Genomic DNA, 16978 nt, shown 5'->3' on the forward strand with positions numbered 1-16978 from the left:
GAGCGGAAGACAGAGCAGTGTACTCCTGTTAGGTGTGCTCATCCCCTCACAAAAGACTTTGCCTGTGTCCTTACTTGTCTGCAAGACAGGAAAACAGAAAAGATGCCTTTCTTCATAGTGGGAGTGAGGGATGGTTTCGCTGCCAGGTCTGGAAAGTTAACTGGGAGCAGTGAAGGAAGGTTAAAGTAAAAGATATTTTGTTATGAGAGAAATCCCCCTTACATGCAAAATACATTTGCTTTAATAATGCTATATATTAAAAGTAAATTAAAGCTGGGTGTGATGGTGCATGCTTGTAATCCCAGTACTTGGGAGGCTGAGACAGGGGGATCTGGGTTCGCGGACAGACTCAGCTACTTAGGCCCTCCACAACTTAGTGAGACCCTGTTTCAAAATAAACAATAAAATAGAGTTGGGGATGTAGCTTGGAGATAGAATGCCTCTGGGTTCAATCCCCTGTACCACAAAAAAAAAAAAAGAAAAGAAAAAGAAAAAGAAAAGGTAAATTACTAGCCAAGCGTGGTGGCGCACACCAGTAATCCCAGGATTTGGGAGGCTGAGGCAGAAGCATCACAGGTTCAAGGACAATCCAGAAAATAGTGAAAATTTCATCAACCTAGTGAGACCCTGTTTCAAAATAAAAAATAAAATAGGGCTGGAAGCGTAGCTCAGAGATAGAATGTCCTTGAATTCAATCTATAGTAACATGCACGCACACACACACACACACACACACACACATACACACACATACACACACACACACACATACACACTGTAAATTACTTGGTGTGAGATGAAGAGTTGTGGATATTGGTTGAAGAACAGATGAATGTACTTACGACTATTAATCTGTATGGTTAAAATAGCTAAAATGGCCTGGTGTGGTGGCACACGCTTGTAATCCCCCCCACCCCCCAGCTTGGGAGGCTGAGATAGGAGGATCGTGCAGGTTCGAAGCCAGCTGCACTGGCTAAAGAGACCCTGTTTCCAAATAAAAATATAAAATAGGTCTGGGAGTGTAGCCTGGATGTAGAAGGCCCCTGGTTTCCATCCCCAGTACCCACCCCCCACAACACACACACAAAATAGATAAAATAAAACAGCTAAGAAGATAAATTTTATGCTGTGTATATTTTACTACAATTAAAATTAAAATTAGGCTGGGAGTACAGCTCAGTGGTAGAACATGTGCCTAGCATTTGCAAAGCCCTGTGTTCAATTCCCAGTACCAAAAATAAATAAATAAAAATTACTTAATGATAAAAATTGTTAAGAAATAGGACAGGATCATGTTGTTAGCTTACATTTTACATATCACTAAGACATAACAAAAGTGGACACAAAAATTCAGTAAAGAATATTTTCTAACTCAAAATAGTATAATATCAGTAAGAGTGCTAAAAATACATAGTTAAGTTCATTAAAATGTTAAAATAAAGCTGTGCATGTTGGCATATACCTATAATCTCTCCCTACCTGGGAGGCTGAGACAGGAGGATTACAAGTTCTAGGCCAGCCTCAGCAATTTATCAGGTTCCTCAACAACTTAGTGAGACCCTGTTTCAAAATAAGAACTAAAATAGGGTTGGGGGTGTAGCTCAGAGATAGAATGCTCCTGGGTTCAATACCAAGTACCAAAAAGAAAGAAAAAAAAGTTGAAGTAAGAAATCAAATTTAAATTTAAAACTAAATAATTTGGCTTACTATACTTTATACTTACTTTCAAATTAATTTCTTATTTTGTTCTTCTCTCTATTAGGAAATAGCTTATAACTAACTGGGGGTTGGGGGAGGAACTGGTTAACCTAGTCATGGCTCTAGCTAGAGATTCAGGTTACTTCTGTTCATCCTTCACTAACTATGCCTTTTATCATTTAGGATGCAAATGATTTTGTCAGTGTAATACAATTACATTTTCTATTATTGCTGAAATTCAAGAAGCAACTTGTGGCAGCATTTAGAGTTGGGGCAAAAATATATGCCTCGAGGAGGGTGGTCCAGCCAGTCCCCTCTCCATGATCTCTGCATCTAGACATGGTCCCTTGGCCCTTGCTCAGCTTCCCAGGCTGTAGCCACAGTCCAGGGTGCTGGGCAGCACATGAGAGCGGCCCTGAGGTCAGGGAAGGGAGAAGGAGGACTAGGTGCACCTGGTGCTGTGACTGGATCTGGAACACCCTCCAAATGTTGAAGGCGTGGTCTCCAATGTTCAGAGGCAAGGGTGGGAGAGTGGTTGCTTCATGAGGGTTAATTCATTGAGGGATTCTCAATGGAATGAGTCTACTGGGAGGTGGTAGAAATCAAAGGAAAAAGGACCTAGTTGGAAGGAATGGGTGCTTAGGGGCGTGCCCTTGGGTACTGTATCACGTCCTGGCCCCTTCCTCTCTTTCTCTGCTTCCTGTTTACCATGAGGTAAGCAGCTTAGTTTCCCCAGGTCTTACCTGCCACGATGCTCTGCCTCATCCCAGACCTGTAGCCATGGAGCCAGCAACCAGGGACTGAAAGCCCTAAAACCAGGAGCCAAGATAAATCACTCCTCCTCTGAGTTGATTTGCTCAGGTGTTTGTGACAGCGACGGAAAGCTAGCACACCGGAGAAAAGCAAGAGGCTTGAGGCCACAGACAGATGAATGGGGATCCCATGGTAGGAGGGAGCCAGCGCAGGTCAAAGAAGGGCAGGAACTCCCAGAAGGAAGCCGAGACAGAGTGTCTCCAAGTGTCACCTGGAATGGGGTCAGCAGGTGCCGCCTCTGCTCTCTCTGCTGTTTTCACACCCTCCCCTCAGGAATGGGCAAAATACTGACAACAGGAAGAACTGGCTTCCAGGCCCACTCCTGGACTTGCCCGTGATCTTCCCCTCTCACCTGCCCCTCTTCCACCACCTCCAGCATCCCTCCACCTCGCCCTCCTTCTCACTCCCGCTCCGGGGCTCTGACTCTCTCTTACTTACTCTTTCTCATAAGCTATCACCCTTGAGCTGGAGAAGGGAGAAGACTCACCCCTGTGCTGTCAGCTCCATGCCTCTTGAGACTGTGGGCAAGAGGGCCACTGGACCAAGCTCAGATGCGCCCCATATCGCCACCCGGGCCAGTATCCCTGGGAAACAAAAGTCGGCTCCACTAAGTTAATTCCGTGTTCACACTCATGGTGAGTGCCAGCTGCCAGGCACCTTCTACCTTCCAAATTGCCCTCCTCTCAGCCCAACATCCCCAGCAAGTCCAGTCATTTCCTATCAGGCTCCTCAGCCACCTTTGGCCTTCTTGCAGGCAGGAGGCCCCAAATTCTTAAGATCCTTGAATTGATCTAGCTTTCTAGGTTACATCTATTTATTCAAACAAATGCTTGGATTTTTATTTGGCCTTGAAGCTAAACAATTGGCATTTCCCAAAACAACCAGAATTTACCCACTCTTTATAAGTGTTACTGTATTTGTTGCTAATTTTAGCATACAACATTCCATAAAGCTGACAATACTATATTGAATCCTTCCATTAAAGTAAGAAGACATTTACTATACCTGCTTGTGTAAACGGAAATATAGATTTATAATTATGAAGATAATACTACCTCTTCAATACATATGCGTGTGTGTGTGTGTGTGTGTGTGTGTGTGTGTGTGTACACATTAGGGAAAAAAGTATAACTACAAATCAAAATGGCTACTAGAATTTTGGGAAATGTTACCTGGAATTTTATATTTATTTATACAAAACAATTTTTTTTTTTTTTGGTGGCACTCGGGTTCCTGGAAGCCCTTCTACCTCTGGGCTACACTCCCAGACCTGTTTTTTATATTTTCTTATTTGGAAACAGGGTCTCTTAAGCCAGCGCGGCTGGCTTCGAACCTGTGCGATCCTCCTGTCTCCACCTCCCAAGCGCGGGGATTACAAGCGTGCACCACCACGCCCAGCCAAAACAATTTTTTATTTAAATGGTTGTGTTGAATCTTTAGTCAGTTTAGAGTAGACAATACATTTACTTAAAGTTTCTTTTATTCTTTCCCTCTCTCACTCTTTTTTTTTTTTTTTTTTGGTAGTGTTGGGGATTGAACTGAAGACCATGTACAAGCTAAGCAAGAGTTCTGCCACTGAGCTACATCTCTGGCCCTTTTTATTTTGAAACAAGATCTCACTAAGGTGTCTAGGCTGGTCTCAAAGTTGCAGTCCTTCTGCCTTGGTCTCCCAGTACCTGAGATTGCAGGCATGCACCACTGTGCATAGCAATATATATTTCTAACAGACCATTATTTCATATGAGATGAAAGCTTAAGAAAGCAGTTTTACTGTGTGTCATATGTGGCAAACATGAATTGAATAACTCTTTTGCATATAAGAGAGAATTAACATTATAGATTATTTTGTATTTCATTGTATTTATTTTCATATATATTTTTATATTATTTAACTATTTATTTAGTAATGAAAATATATGAATTAACTCTGTGGAGGTATTTTCAGAACATGAAGGAATAATCTTTATTAATTGAAGCATTTCTTTAAAATTAAAAGAAGCTGGGCATGGTGGCGCATGCTTGTAATCCCCGCGCTTGGGAGGCTGAGACAGGAGGATCTCACGGGTTCAAAGCCAGCCTCAGCTACTTAGTGAGGCTCTTAGTAACTTAGTGAAACCCTGTTTCCAAATAAAATATAAAATAGGTCTGGGAGTATAGCCCAGTGGTAGAAAGCCTCTGGGTTCCACCCTCAGTACCACCAAAATAAAAAATAAAACTAAATAAAAGAGGAGCCGGGCATGATGGCACACACTTGTAATCCCAGCATTTGAGAGGCTGAGACCGGAGGATGGCAGTTCACGAACAGCCTCAGCTACTTAGTGAGGCCCTCCGCAACTTAGTGAGACCCTGTTTCAAAATAAAGAATAAAAAACAGGGCAGGGGGTGTATCTTGAAGGTCAAATGCCCCTGGGTTCCATCTCCAGACCTGCAAAAAAAAAAAAAAAAAAAAAAGGAAAAAAAGAAAACAGGAAAGAATGCTGAGTAATATATTACTAATTAAAATACAGCATCTTCAAAGAAGACAGTTACCTTAATGAGAATTTCAATAACTTCCAGCATAAAAATTTTTTCATCCCCTTTCAATTCTAGTCACTTAATTTGACCTAGAAAATTGTATATGACTAGAGTTATTATAAATTAGATTGTCATACTTTTAATCTTTCTGGAGCTACCTTCAAACAAGTAAAATGTAATAAACAGAAATCATTTGATTAATTCAAGAAAAATTCTATTTTCTTTTTAACCATTTGGATCTTTTCCCTGAAAAGTATCACTATTCTCCATTTTTTACAAATGTGTATATGTGGGTATGTGTACTTTTTATTTTTTACACAGCTGATTGAACCCAGGGGCATCTCCCTAAGTTGCTGAAGTTCTCACTAAATTGCTGAGACTGGCCTTGAACTTGTGATCCTCCTGTCTCAGCCTTCCAAGTACTAGATTACAGGTGTAAGCCACCACACTCGACTGTGTGTATACTTTTGTGTGTGTGTGTGTGATACTGGGGATTGAACCCAGGAGCATTCTATCTCTGAGCTACACTCGCACCCCCATTTTATTTTATTTTTTTACTTTGGGTATTGGGGATAGAACCTAAAGACATTTAACCTCCAAGCTACGCCCCCAGCCTGACTTTATTTCTTTATTTGAAAACAGGGTCACACTAGGTTTCTGAGAGCCTCACTATGTTCCTGAGGCTGGCTTTAAACCATGATCTTCCTGCCTCAGGCTCCCAAGTGCTGGGATTATAAACATGTGCTACCCACATTCAGCTGTGTGTATACTTTTTAAAAAGACAGATAAGGCTCTGTTCCTCAAAAACAAAATATCCAGGCATAAACTCTAGGGATAAAAGAGCTCTTGCCAGACTAGTCCCAGTTCTTCCAGAAGTCAGCTGTATAAATCTTAAGTCTCCGTGACACGTCTCAGGAGACATCTTTGAATCTTTAACTCTTGAGATTGGGATGCTCCTAAATCCTCCAAAACAGACATCTGCTTTGTTCTCAGCTATCTTGGAGATGGTTCTACCGCAGTCATGCCTGACAGCTTGAACATTGCCCAACCAATCTTCTAGTTGTCACAGTGGCATGCTGTCCAGTTCCTAGCCTGGTTATTCCAGTTCAGTCAATAAGTGTAACAATTCAGCAAGCACCTGTTGAGGTATCAGAGAGGAAAAAACATGGATACTTTCATTTTTTATGCTTCCCTTGTAATTTCCCTTTTGTCCCCTTTTTTCTCCTTTTTGGTGCTGGAGACTGAACTCAGGGCCTCACATGTATGCAGCATGCACAAATATTAGCCTATAGTTGACTACTTTGAGTGATTCTTTGTCCCTCTGTCCATTATCTCCTTCCCACTTTTTTTCCTTCTCTTTTTCCCTTTTACCTCTCTTCATAGCCATTCCACACAGGTCTCCTGACTTTTCACTGAATGCCCAATCCCCAATCTCACCTCACTTACATGAGCCTAAGTTCAAAATATACAGTACTTACCGGGTATGTTCGCACATACCTGTGGTCATAGTACCTGAGGTTGAGACAGGATTGCGGGTTCATGGACAGGCTCAGGAACTTAGTGAGGTCCTTGGCAACTTAGCGAGACTCTGTCTCAAATAAAAATGAAATAGCGCCGGGAGTGTAGCTCAGAGGCAGGATGACCCTGTGTTCAATTCCCAGTCACACACACACACACACACACACACACACACACACACACACAGTGCTTAAGAGGCCTTGACTCATTAACTCTACCTCATCTCTATTCCTAGCCCTATCCTTGGGCCATAGTTTTGTGTTTCCTCCACTGGTGGGCTGTCCCAGGACACAGTATAGAAACATTGATAAGTAGGTTCCCACAGCATGTCTCAAGTCACCCAGCCTGCTATTCTCATCAAGAACAGTTCTAAAATCATCCTACAAGAAGCATACCAACATCCTGAAGTCCAATCCCCAACCCTAGTGCTGAGACAGAGGCATCTACTAAGTAAGGTCAGCCATTCTCTAGCGACTGACTTCAAGGGCTGTGAGCACGATCCATCTGGACACCCAACATTACATTCCACTTCCCCGTGAAGACTTTGTTTTAAATGATTGTGCCACTGAGTGCTGTAGTCAGAGATGCCTGGGCCTTGGGCCTCCCTTGTCCCACCCCTCAGCTTTCATCATCAGTGGGATCTCCTAGGACCTGGGTGAGCCGCCTAGTTAGGTCTAGTACCAGCTTCAATCTCTAGCCCTTGGTGTCTGCGTGGCAGTCTCCTCTGTGCTCTATCTCCACCTGTCTAAAGGGCTGGATACACTGTTGGGGGCGGGGGCAAGATAGAGACCAATGTGCATAGCATGTTATATTTTGTATAAGAAAGCAAGAGAATAGAACATATGTATATTTGTAAATGTACAAAAAAGTATGGAAGTACATATTTAAAAACTGGCAATAGCTGGGCCTGGTGGTGCATGCTTGTAATCCCAGCATTCGGGAGGTTGAGACCACAGGATTGTGGTCCACGAACAGCCTCAGCTACTTAGTGAGTCACTCTGTAACTTAATGAGACCCTGTTTCAAAAAATAAATAAAAATAGGGCAGGGGCTGTAGCTCAGAGGTCGAATGCTCCTGGGTTCCATCCCCAGACCCATAAATAAATAAATAAATAAATAAATAAATAAATAAATAAATACAAGAACTGGCAATAGCTGGGCGTGGTGGCACACTCTTGTAATCCTAGTACTTGGGAGGCTAAGACAGGAAGATCACGTAGGTTTGATACCAGATTCAGCTACTTAGTGAGGCTCTCAGCAGCTAGTGAGACCCTGTTTCCCAATATAATATAAAAAAAATAGGTCTGGGAGTATAGCCCGGAGATAGAAAGCCCCTGGGTTCCATCCCCAGTACCACAAAACAAAAACAAAAACAAAAACTAGTAATAGTGACCTGTGATCGAGGTAGGGAAAATGGGCAGCTGTGCACTGTGTGCTTTTTTTCAATCTTTTTATTTTTGAAACTATGTGAAAGTATTGACTATTCAAAACATTTCTCAAGAGTGAGGAGTAAGTAATTTGAGCTCTACTGTGCTTAAAATTCAGTTAAAATGGTTTAGATATGCATGTATAATCTGTGATTCTCTGAGTAGCTGTAAACTATGACAGTCTTGACTGCATTGTCTGGGAGGGAAACAGTTATTCCCCAGTTTCCTGAACAGACCATTCAAGCTCCTTTGCACTCATTCTTCCAGTACCTAAAAAGTCTTTACATATTTTGTGGACTTGCAGACCTCTCCCCTTTCCTTAAGATCCAATTCAGACAGCTGCTTTTTTTTCTTTGTTTTTCTTTCTTGTTTGTTATAATCTCTGACCCAGAAAAACTGTTCACTTTCACCTTTGCTCTGGCATTACCTTGAGCGTACCTTGAACTCAGCTTTTAATATACTGCTTTATAAGTCTTTTTTTTACGAGAGTAGGAGACCCTAAGAGTCAGACTGCATTTGTATAACTAGAGCATCATTTATAAATTTTGTATAAATGGAATGCATCTGTTCAAAGTAAAAAAAAAAAAAAAAAAAGAGTAGGAAGCAATGCTGTTGTAAATGGGCAGCATTTCAGCTGTGGTATGAGTTTTATTTTTGTTCAGGCTTTCAAAGGTAGAGCAGGGCCGGGCTTGGTGGCGCACGCTTGTAATCCCCGCGCTTGAGAGGCTGAGACAGGAGGATCGCACGGGTTTGAAGCCAGCCTCAGCTACTTAGTGAGGCTCTCAGCAACTTAATGAGACCCTGTTTCCAAATAAAATATAAAAACGGTCTGGGAGTATAGCCCAGAGGTAGAAAGCCTCTGGGATCCACCCCCACCCAGTACCACAAAAAAAATTAAAAAAGTAGAGCAGGAAATCTTACCAAATATACATACAGCTAAATAAGCTGTGTGGGGGCTCCATAAAGAGGATGTGGCCATTTACAGACCATGATTCCACCATTCTCCAGCACTCGTGCTGTGAGATTACCAAGACCCAGGTGAAAACAGAACGTGGTAGCCTGGGCACCGCTTTTGTGCCTTCAAAGTAGCCCAGGATGCTGGTGCACAGGGGGAGCTGCCTTTCCACCCATAAGAGCTTTCACAAGTTGGGCTTTCTGTGTGCTGGAAGATGTTGCTTTGGTAACCTAAGAATGACATTATACACTATGAGATTCAGTAATCAAGTCATCTCATAAAAGCTAAAAACCTGATCTTATAAGAAAAAACATTTCATTGCCTATGTATAGCCAACTTTGGAAGAATGCAGGTTATCTTTATCCATCAGTGACACTTTCCATTTGCGGGCTCATGGTCACGAGACTGTAGGAGGAAAACTCAGGGAGTGATTTGCTTTTCTTTCCTTCCCAAGTTGTTTTCCTTGGAGGCAGTGATTGTCGGTGATATTTATTTACATATGTATAAATAAACATGTAAGTATATATATCAGCCAGTCCATTTCCTGTATGAACTCAAACTAAAAGGCTTTGTCTATTGTAAGGGTTATTTTCATAAAAGCTAGGTAATATATATTTATTATTTTTCTTCTAAATAGTATATTTAATTGCTGCAAAAAATGTCTAACAGAACTGAAATATACAAAATAAAGACTTAAAATCTCTCTGCACCTTGAGCCTGAGAGGTAACGAGTTTGGTTGGTGTCCCTAAGCACTTTGTTCCTATACATCTGTCAAGCAGAATCAGTCCATTTGTGGATTTTTTTTTTTTTGGCTTTTTAACCAGAAACGATCATATACTACATACAGTTCTTCAATGTAAGAACATTTTTGTGATTATCTATTCATAAATATGCCTCTTTTGGATTGCCAAGTACTTTTCCATATATATGATAGATATAGTATAGTTTTCCAATCTTCACTTATGAACACTTTTTTCCTTTCATAAACAACACTGTCTCAATGCTTTTTTTTGTCAGTTATTTCTGTGGGCTAAATTTCCTAGAAGTCAAATTGTTGAATTAAAAGCATACAGATTTTTAAGTGTTAAAAGTATTACCAAATTGCCCATAAAAAAGGTTTTATCATCTTGCCTTCCTATTTTCCTGTTTCCTATTTCCCTATTTCCTATTGCCTATTTCCCTACCCTTTATGAATGTTGTATGTAATCAATCTTTCTCATTTTTTTTAATTCATTGGTATCTCATTATTTAAATTTGTAGTTCTAGCCAGGTGCTGCAGTGTAGGCCCGTAATCCCAGTGTTTCAGAGGCTGAGATAGGAAGATTACAGATTCAAGGCCAGCCTTGGCAATTTAGTAAGACTCTCAGCAACCTAGTGAGATCCTGTTTTAAAAACAAAAACTAAGTCGGGCGTAGTGGCACACGCTTGTAATCCCAGCATTCAGGAGGCTGATACCGAAAGGATCATGGTTTGCGGGCAGCCTCAGCTACTTAGTGAGGCCCTGTTTTAAAATAAAGAATAAAACATAGGGCAGGGGGTGTAGCTCGGATGTTGAATGCCCGTGGGTTCCATCCCAAGACCCGCAAAAAAAAAAAAGTAAAAAGGGGAGCTGAGAGGTAGACTGCCCGAGTTCACACACAAACACACATTCACACACTCAAATAAAAACTTTCATCAATTGTAAATGCCAGGGATTATACTTTATCACAGTATCTTCAGAAAGACAAGCAGATCAATGCAAAAACACAGAGAATAAAAAAGAGAATCAATGCTCCTAAGTATTGGGATATTAGATATATGCCACCATGCGTGGCTAAAAGTTTTGAGTTTATATGGAACTGTGTGTGTGTGTGTGTGTGTGTGTGTGTGTGTGTGTGTGTATGTGTGTTGCTGGGGATTTAATCCAGGGGCATTATCATCTTGCCTGGCTCAACTTTTTTTTTTTTTTCAGTACTAGAGATGGAACCCAGGGGCATTCTACCTCCAAGTTACACCCCCAGCTCTTTATTTTGAAACAGGGTCTCACTAAGTTACGGAGGGCCTCACTAAGTAGCTGAGGCTGGCTGTGAACCTGTGATCCTCCTGTCTGAGCCTCTTGAGTACTGGGATTGCAAACGTGCGCCACCACACCCAGCTCTCTATGGGACATTTTTATTCTCTGTATTTTTCTCCTTCTACTTCTTCTTTACCTTAGCGCTCTGTTATGCAATCAGCATTTAAAATTGTTGTGTATTCAAGGGCGTAGAGGGTTGTGTGAGAAAGGAGCTGTCAAGATAAAACAAAAAACAACAACAAAAAAACAACCCAGAATGTGTCTCTGCCCTTAACCTGGAGCAGGTATCAGAGGATACGGAGCAAGAGTGAAATTTTTGGAATAATATATTTGATCACTCGCATACAGAGGAAGTAAATAAAAGTATCAGAAAAGAAACTGAAATGTCCCTTCTCACTCTCCCCAGTCTTACTCCTTTGTCTAGATGAATTTCTGTCACGTAACATTAAAAATATTCACAACTTTCCTAGATTTAAAGCATCAGATACTGAAAACATCTCAAGAGAGTCCTTTGACATCCTGTGTCCAGCTCCAGGGGAGACAGGTCCCTTTCCCCCAGGAACACTTGGGTGGTGACCATCCTGGCCCGTCTTGTTGTAAGGAATCACTAATGAGTCTAAACCACAGGGCAAATACAAAGCCCTATATAAGTGGTAATTACTGTTATTGTTCTTCAACATCCTTACGTTTCAAGCTGAATTCCTCCCAGCTAATGCAACACAGGAGAAAATTAAAGCTCTGGTGACATCATCGCCATAATAAAGAGGAGTCACTGGCCAGTGATGCTCATTTGCTTTCCAGAGGCTACCGAGAGAGGATCGGACCATCAGTTCAGCTATAGAGATGGAAAAACTCAGGGTTTGTCTTCTCTTGAGATGAAAGTTCCTTTCTAATTATAATATAATAATTGTTTGGAACCCCCTTTTTTTTGACAAGAACCAAGGCCGCTTCCAGCACATCGACAACATTTGGGACTATTAGAGAAAGCTGTGGCTGCATATGTGGCTGGAGACAGTGCTTTTATCCAACAACACTTCTTATTCTATCTTGGAGAAAATCTGAGGGCTCCTCCAGTCCAGCTCCTCAATGGGGGGTCGAGCCTGCTGCGGCTGTGGCTGTGGCAGGTGTAACGGGTGTGCCAACAATCGAAGCAGGAGCGTTGATGCTCGAAACAGGTGCGCCGACTCCCGCAATAGATATGAAAATTCCAGAAACAGGTACAATGACCGGGATCTCGAGGTAAGTCCTTGCTGAGGAAACCCTTCTAAAGTCATTGATTTCCTTCCAGTATCTCTCTAGTAATGTTTGAATGTGAGGCACATGATCGAATCAGGTTCTATTACTATTATGGATAGCCAACTATTTTAGTGTCCTATATTTGAAATTATCCTGGCCGCTATTAATATATTAATTTAGTCGGTCTGCCTTTCCGTCTCTTTCTCTCTCTCTCTCTCTCTCTCTCTCTCTCTCTCTCTCTCTCTCTCTCTCTCTGTTAAACTTTTTTAAATTGGCTAGTAGTTAATTAGCAAAGTAAATGCCAATGACACTAGACCCTGCTGGGTATTATTCTCCAGTACTTAGACCTTTCTCTATTAAGCTAGTTAGAATTTCCAGTGATGGGGGAGAAAAGCTATTCTCAAAAGCCACTTTTAGCCAGGCATGGTGCTGCACACCTGTAATCTCAGTGCTTGGGAGGCTGAAACATAAACTGGGTTCATCTGCAGTATACCAAATTTTGAATTGAGTCAGATAAAGGTGCTCTGAAAATGGGATGATTAGTTTCAGATTCTGAATCAACAACTCAGAATTGTACTTTGCATACCAGATTTGACAGGTTGTACAATGGAGAGGTCAGTCAAGGTCTTCACTCCAATGGTTATTCATTATCCTCAATCCCCATTTGTAAAAACCAGTGTGTTTTAATATTAAATTTTCTGTGGTGCTCTGTAAAATGCAAGGTGGCCATGGCCACCCGCCTGAACTTGCCCCTGGTGCTTATTCACCCTGTCGTCTCCACCTGTAATAGCATAGATTTGCTTTGTTCTGTGCAGGGTAGCTTTGAAGCTAATGGTGGAATGTAGAGCATGTATGTCAGCCTCGTTTTGTATTGTGTTCTAGGGGGAAAAAAAAAAAACCGCATGCTTGTAAACTTTAGTTTTCCTCTTAGGCTCTGATTAGAATCTAACCCATAATATGATGAAACAGGTAATTGATTTAGAAATGTATTTTTGTTTGCACATTTATACATATTCATATATACCTAAACAACGCAGTATTGGCCTCTAAGTGCAGAAGTGGGTGTGGAGGATGGAGTAAGGACTGGCAGTGTCCACTCTGCTGCCCACTTCAGGCACACAGACCTTTCTGTTTGCTTCTTGCATTCAAGGAATTCACTGTTTTAAGTATTCTGGTTTTTGCCCGTCACTACTGATTTTACCGTCGTTTGTTCTCAGCAGAGCTTTGACTTCTCTCTTCTATTGTCCCTGGAGACTCTTTTGGAAGCTTTAGTCAAATTGCATCATCTATAGAAAGGTCAAAAAGTCACTATGCCTAGGTGTATGTGCTTTGCTAATTATCGGTTAATTATCATCTTCCTGGGAATAATTTTAATGATTTCCAACCAACAATGTAGAAGGAATTGTCTAAAAGAACACGGGGGAAACTAAAATTTGTGACTGGAGGACAAACATATAACTCCAACTTAAATACTTAGCGCCTTTGCGACAACTTGTGATTATGAGAGATCTCTTTGATTATGACAAATGAAACCAAGGCCATTGGGTTGTTCCAGTACACATCAGACCTGTCTAACCTAATGCCCTGCCCGCCTCAATGAAGAGCTTAGGAACATGAAAGTTAGCATGCGGTTGACCAAGGTGATCCAAGTAAGAACCCTAAATAAGCTGGGCATGGTGGTGCATGCCTGTAATTTCAGTACCTGCGAGGCTGAGACAAAAGAATTGCAGGTTCAAGGACGGCCTCGGCAACTTAGTAAGACTCTCAACAACCTAGCGAGATCCTGTTTAAAAACAAAAAGTAGCCGGGCATGGTGGCACATGCTTGTAATCCCCGCGCTTGGGAGGCTGAGACAGGAGGATCGCGCAGGTTCAAAGCCAACCTCAGCTACTTAGTGAGGCTCTCAGCAACTTAGTGAGACCCTGTTTCCAAATAAAATAGAAAATAGGTCTGGGAGTATAGCCCGGAGGTTGAAAGCCTCTGGGTTCCACCCCCAGTACCACCAAAAATAAATAAATAAATAAAATAAATAAAAACAAAAAGTAGGGCCGGGCGTGGTAGCGCACACTTGTAATCCCAGCGCTTGGGAGGCAGAGACAAGAGGATCGCGCAGGTTCGAAGCCAGCCACGCTGGCTTAAGAGACCCTGTTAACAAATAAAAATATAAAATAGGTCTGGGAGTGTAGCCCGGAGGTAGAAGGGCTTCCAGGAACCCCAGTACCACCAAAAAATAAAAATAAAAAATAAAAACAAATAAAAAATAAAAACAAAAAGTAAAAAATAAAGGGTAGGGGTGGTTCTGGGGGTGTATCTCAGAGAAAGAATGCCCTTGGGTTCAATTCCTAGTAAACACATAACAAAAAGAGAAAAGAAAAAAGAAAAAGAAGAAGGAAAGAAATAAAGTGAAGGAGAGAGAGAGAGAGGGAGAGAGAAGTAGGGGCTGCTTTGGGTCTTGATGCTAGAATTTCTAGCTTAAAACATCTCCCTGTTAATAACGATGGTGTCATTCAAAGCAGTCCTTCAATTCTTTTGTAACCTTTGCCTAAAATCACTAAAAAGAATATCAGAATACTTCGTTCAAGAGTTAACTTCTAGTAGTTTAGATAATTAGATGGTGATATTTCACCAGAATGAATGTTAATTCAAAATATTAATTTTTTAGTATTTTTACAAAATGACAATATACATTATAAAAATAAAACAAACCTTTGGCACTTTGGGGAATACTAGGGATTAAACCCAAGGATACAAGGATATTCTACCTCTGCACTATACCCCCAGTTCTTTTTATTTTTTATTTTTGAAACAGGGTCTCACTAAATTGCTCAGGTTCTTTTTAAGTTGCTGAGACTGCCCTTGAACCTGCAATCCTCCTGTTTTAGCCTCTCAAGTACTGGGATTACAGATTTAGGTATTTTGTTGTTTGTTTGGCAGTACACAAATACCTCTGATTTTTTAGAATGAATAAATTTCACTACCATATTGCCTTTTTTTGGTGTGTGGTTCTGGGAATGATTAAACCTGGGGCATTCTACCTCTGAGTTACAACAGCCAGTTCTATATTTTATTTTGAAATAGGGTCTCACTAACTTGCTGAGAGCCTCACTAAGTAGCTGAGGACGGCTGTGAACCTGTGATCCTCTTGTCTCAGCCTCCCAAGTACTGGGATAATAAGCGTGCACCACCACCCAAGACTCACTGCCTTTTTACACTATTGACGATCATTGACTTATTTATACCCCCTTTTCCAGTACAGGTCTTTTTTGCTCTTTTACCTAGCAAACTTATCTGTGGTTTTGTTTGTTTGCTGTTTTGTTTTTCCTGTGATATCAGGATTCTAATCCAGGGGCTCTCTCAGCTACACCTATAGCCTGATTTTATTTTTTATTTTCAAACAAGGTCTCAGTATGTTGCAGAGGACCTCACAAGTTGCCAAGGCTGGATATGAACCTGTAATCCTATCTCAGCCTCCCAAGTACTGGGATTATGAGCATGCATCACCATACCTAGCTCTAAACTTATCTCTTCTGTCTTATAAATACTCTATATTTGAGTAAATAGCCCGTGTCTATTAGATTTTTATTTATTTATTTATTTATTTATTTATTTATTTTTAGTTTGTAGGATCACTGTTTTGCTTGTGTGTGTTTGGGCGGGGGGGTGTTCTGGGGAGGAACCCAAAGGCTTTCTTTGTCTGGGCTACACTCTCAGACCTATTTTATTTATTTATTTTATTTTATTTATTATTAATTAATTAATTTGGTGGTACTGGGGTTCCTGGAAGCCCTTCTACCTCCAGGCTAGACTCCCAAACCTATTTTTACATTTTTATTTGGAAACAGGGTCTCCTAAGCCAGCGCACGCGGCTGGCTTCGAACCTGCGCGATCCTCCTGTCTCTGCCTCCCAAGCGCGGGGATTACAAGTGTGCGCCACCACGCCCGGCTAACCTATTTTATATTTTGTTTGGAAACAGGGTCTCACTAAACTGCTGAGAGCCTGACTAAGTGGCTGAGGCTGGCTTCGAACCTGCACGATCCTCCCATCTCAGCCTCTCAAATACTGAAATTACAAGGGTGCGCCACCATGCCTGGCTCGTAGGATCACTCTTTAATGAACTCTTTGCCTTTTATTGATCTCTGTGCATTAGCAACCTTAAATATCTAGGTTCATAACTTTCTTCCAGTGATTTGTACAGTCACTGAAGGGAATGACATTCAGGTGGGAGTTACCGGGGGAGAATACATTCACTTTCTGACGGTCCTATGTTGCCTTCTCTAGCAATAATATTTAAAATAGCACATATTTTCAAGGTTGTGAGAAAAGATTCATTGACTAGCCCTCTCAACACTGAGTAGAGCCACACACATTTTTCACAGCATAAATAGTAAAGAAGGAACAAGTAGGTGGATTCCAGAAGAGAAAACAAGCCTAGAAGATCAAAACACATAAAACCAAGGAAGAGATGAAATGCCCACGCGCTCAGCAATTCATTCAAGCCCACTGGACATCTCTAGCGCTTCTGCAGCTTCAGTGCTAAGCTTCTGCCAGTGGCTCAGCCTTTGTTCCTTATTTGGTACATGTGCTATTTATTTATCCATGTCATACTTGTTAATGAGGTACCTTGGGAGTTTCTTCTTAGACCCAAATGGAAGGGAATGAAAAGGGACCTGCTGGAATTACATTGACTACTTCACTGAAATAAATGACCAACAAAATAAAATACAATCCATCCGTTGGACTTAAAACTACATTGTTCTATCTGG

At 41.3% G+C, this 16978-nt stretch overlaps 1 protein-coding gene across 1 annotated transcript in view; it reads left to right on the forward strand.

The window, feature by feature from the left end:
• The window catches only part of LOC308266056 (beta/gamma crystallin domain-containing protein 1-like), a gene marked incomplete at both ends in the record, with an annotated part of 164821 nt that overhangs the window by 101541 nt on the left and 46302 nt on the right, over positions 1-16978 (forward strand). The gene's annotated exons all lie outside the window — the stretch shown is intronic.

The sequence above is a fragment of the Muscardinus avellanarius genome, assembly GCF_963383645.1.
Source record: "Muscardinus avellanarius genome assembly, chromosome: 8".
NCBI lineage: Eukaryota > Metazoa > Chordata > Mammalia > Rodentia > Gliridae > Muscardinus > Muscardinus avellanarius.